At 41.4% G+C, this 4,321-nt stretch overlaps 1 pseudogene; it reads right to left on the reverse strand.

Moving 5' to 3' along the window:
• Nucleotides 1-830: 830 nt before the first annotated feature.
• Nucleotides 831-931, reverse strand: LOC124617278 (annotated as a pseudogene).
• Between the last annotated feature and the right edge of the window lie 3,390 nt (nucleotides 932-4,321).

The following is a 4,321-nucleotide window of genomic DNA, read 5'->3' on the forward strand; positions in this document are numbered from 1 at the left end:
AATTGAATTAATTGGGGTCGCCTGCCTTATTATTTGACCTCGCACGAGCTGCAGGAATATAAATCTAAATTTAATTGATGGGAACCTCATTTTTTGTTATTTGGTGTTGCATGAGCGCTCATGCATGCGTCTCGATAAATGGTGAGAGTGATTTGAGTTGTTCAGTCACATAATGATTTACAGTTTTAAAGTGCAGCGCATATCAGTTTCTATATGGTGGCGGATAGAAATTTTTGGTAAATTTTAGGTTACACATAGGACTACAATTATTATTTTATTTGCAAAAGGATAACCGATAATGCAAGGTTATATCTTTTACATGCATGCATATACTCGTAGAACCTAGGGGTACTTTTTTTTTTACAAATATGTTTAAGATCAAAGTTTTCATTTACTTTTCAGAAATGTTCACTGTCGTCTCAACGCACCCATTATAGACACACATACGTCAGTCAAGGCCGTTGTCCCGTACGCTGGAGAGCACGCCAAGGCTTACTGTATTCAGTGGACGCGGTGTTGCCGTTGGTAGAATGAATGTGACTTCTTACGCCGGAAGTCTTCGGTCGCCAATGCTGATTATTAATGGAAACTTAGGCAGCAGCGTGATTCGAACCCGGGACCGAGTACAAGTCGATTATGAATCAAATACGCTACCTTTTGTTTTTGTGTGTGTCTGGGGGGGGGGGGGGGGGGTAGCGTTCGATATAGTTCCTTGCGTTTTGTCTGGGTGGATGTCACAAGACATCCGTGCAAGTTGATCGTTGATTCCTTGACTCAGTTTTTTTACTGCAGAGAGCACGCAGCCCTCTGACTGAACACGCTGAGCTACCGTGCCAGCTGAACGCTTCACGATTTTGCGTTTCGTCCTTGCGCAGGGGCCATGCTAATCTTCTGTGTATTCAGAATGAGATTTTCACTCTGCAGCGGAGTGTGCGCTGATACGAAACTTCCTGGCAGATTAAAGCTGTGTGCCGGACCGAGACTCGAACTCGGGACCTTTGCCTTTCGCGGGTAGGTGCTCTATCCTTTCTTTCAGGAGTGCTAGTTCTGCAAGGTTCGCAGGAGAGCTTCTGTTAAGTTTGGAAGGTAGGAGACGAGGTACTGGCAGAAGTAAAGCTGTGAGGACGGGGCGTGAGTCGTGTTTGGGTAGCTCATTTGGTAGAGCACCTGCCCGCGAAAGGCGAAGGTCCCGAGTTCGAGTCTCGGTCCGGCACACAGTTTTAACCTTCTGTGTATTGTTCCAATTTTAGTATATGTGCCGCCAAAGCGAGTACGTCCCTAGACCACGGCTAACATGCTAATGGACATAAAGTTCCGTCTGAAATGTTTGAAATGCGTGAATCAAAAGCTGATGGCTCCGGTGTATGTGTATTTCTGCGGTAGTAAATACTTTGGGGATAAAACCCTGCCCCGGTAGATTTATCTGCTGGTATGCGCCGAAATATGTACTCTGCTGTTAAGCGTTAAAGTACAGTCTCAGTAGTATGCTTTTCTCCTGTCTGCACTAAATACGTACAGGAAATGTTTGATACAAAATCCGAGCGTCAATCATGGTTTTTTTTTTTCAAATATATTTACGAGTATGCTTTGCGACACTCATTTCATTTAGAAGTGTAGCACGTTAAAATGATCTCACAGTATGATAAATTAAATGACATTTTATAAACTAATTGTATTTCTAAGATTTAAAAGTATCCAAGTTTTGACGAAAACTTACAGTAATTTTCCATTTGACTCCTCAGTACTGCAAAAATCTTTCTCAGAAAATTTCGCCAAGTCCTTTCCAATAAATGCGATAGAAAGTTTTAGCGTAAAGCGCGTACCAAGAGTACTACAAGTTTCGCCGTGTAGGGGACATCCAAAGGAAACCGAGACAGATGGAATAAAGGAAGTAAACCGCTTACTTTTTCAAAAGTGATCGTCGTAGTTATTAATACATTCATTCCAGTGTGAATTCAGACGAACAGTGGGGCTACATGGAAAAATGTTTGAGGTTGTCTACGGAGCTGTGGTTGTACCCTGGCGTGAACGTCTTCGTCTGAAGCAAATAGACGGCCAACGAAAGCTTTTCTTCAGGGCTGCAACTGTACGGGAATCACATAGGGAGTGATCGGGACTGTATGGAAGATGTGTAAGGGCTTCCCAGCGAAACTTGTGGAGCACACTCTAAATAACGTCGTCAAGGTGTGGGTCCCTTCACAGGTGCTCCACACAGTCTCGGTCTCTTCCCATGCGAATTTCATATATTTGGTGGCCTCAAGAAAGACATTCGTGGCCTTCGATTTCCTTCGGATGCCTGGGTACTATCAAAGTTCCGTATACAGCTGTAAACATTTTTCCATGAAAGGACTGACCGTCTTGTCTCGGAGTAGGACGAATGACTATGGTAACAGTTATGCCGATTACTTTTGAAACAATAAACAGTTTACATACTTTTTTGCAAGTGTCACGTTTTCATTTGGGAGCCCCTAATATTGAAATTAGGTGATGATCGGCTTTTACTTTTTTAAACAGTGTACTGTAAATTACAAAGCTGGAACTGACCAGAAAATAATTTTGGCCAGTTGCAAGCTTACCAGTCGAGCTCCGGTCTACCTTCCGGTTTAAAGTGATTTACAAAAGTTTAATATCCGCAAATGTTGATGCTGATAAAATACGTGGAGTTGTAGAAGCGTATAACATATCTAGTGTAGCTATCATTTCTAGTTGAGTCTTCAATCTACAACAATAGAAGTAATATTAGAAACTTTCAATTGCGTATTTCACTTTAATAATGAGTGAGTTTATCAATAAGCTGCAAAAGGGAGTTGTGAATATAAATATCTTCAACATTTCGCGGCCCTGTCAGCAACTATATAAATATTAATTTTAAATTTTAATAATCAACAGCCTCAGGTGCATCGTTTATCTAGAATTTACCTAGGTTTCAGTCGGGATAACCCAACCTTCTTTAGAATAACAGTAACTACCCTTTGTCCATAGTGGACATCGTTAAGCTAAAACTACAAAACTATAAATTATCGTCAGACTGTAAAACGTATCTGGAATTGCCTCGCCCCCACTTACTCAAAGACGTTTAAAGGTGTCCTTGGAGCGTTTCTCGCCAAATCACATCATAATTTAACCATTTCCCCTCATCCTCCCATAATTTAGACTAGTTCTTTAAGCACATATTGACCTATGTCGGCCAATTATTTTAAGTGTGTTGACCGGAGCGATGTTCGCCAAGTCACACTTTAGCTTTGAGCGTAATTGACTTATGTTGGTCAATAGTTTTTAAGTGTGTTGACTGGAGCCATGTTCGCCAAGTCACACTTTAGCTTTAAGCATATTTCCGCTGTCATTCCCTAAGTTCAATGGCAGTGGTCACCAGGCCAGAATTATGATGGTAGTGTTCCACTCACAGTTTTTACAGTATGTGTGTGGATCACCTCCATGAAGGCAAAGTAAGTACCCCATTGCCGCCTCATTCTCCCCTACTGTAGCGTTTTCTGCAACTCATAACCATAACTTCGCCAAGAAGCTTAATCAGTTACGTGCATTAGTTTTTGACTTGATTCTAGACCATTTCAGGTCGAATATACTAATCTTGAACAATCTATTTTAAATGGCCCGTATTGCCGGATGTTACAGATGAGATACAGACTTGTTCATAAGTTCAATCATGACCATTTGTGTGCTAAGTCAATAGGATGTTCATGCGTTGTACCAGTATCCATAGCTAAGCAAGTGCTTAACAATTACGTCTTAAAAATTTCTAGACCTAGTCATAATAATGACGATGTCGGCTTTATATTATCCTTTCCACTCCTAAGTTCTTTTTTGGTGATTAACTTCGTGCTTAAGCACAAACATTTTCCTAGATAGGCCATGCCTTGTAAGCACATGATATCTTTCTCATATCATGACCAATGAATACTTCATAAATGTTAAGACAGTCGATCTAAGTATATTTTGCACAGGATAACATATGCGCCCTTTTCCTCAACTATACCTTTTATTTCAATTTACTAGTAAATTCTAGCTCAGGAGATAAGTTCACGTGTTGTCCCAACAAGTACCCACCACACAGTTGACGCACAGGCGCAAGGTAGTGTGTCCGCCTAGGCGGGCCTCATGGCGCTACGGTCATTTCCAATACAGCACTCGTGTCTGCCACATCACGGTCGCGAAGTGGGGACTAGGCAGTTCCAGATAAGTTTTACAGTCTGGCGATAATTTATGGTTTTGTAATTTTGGCTTGACGATGTCCACTATGAACAAACGGTAGTTACAGTTATTCTGAAGATGGTTGGGTTATCCCGACTGAAACCTACTTAAA

Source organism: Schistocerca americana, chromosome 5 (assembly GCF_021461395.2).
Source record: "Schistocerca americana isolate TAMUIC-IGC-003095 chromosome 5, iqSchAmer2.1, whole genome shotgun sequence".
In the NCBI taxonomy this organism is placed as follows: domain Eukaryota; kingdom Metazoa; phylum Arthropoda; class Insecta; order Orthoptera; family Acrididae; genus Schistocerca; species Schistocerca americana.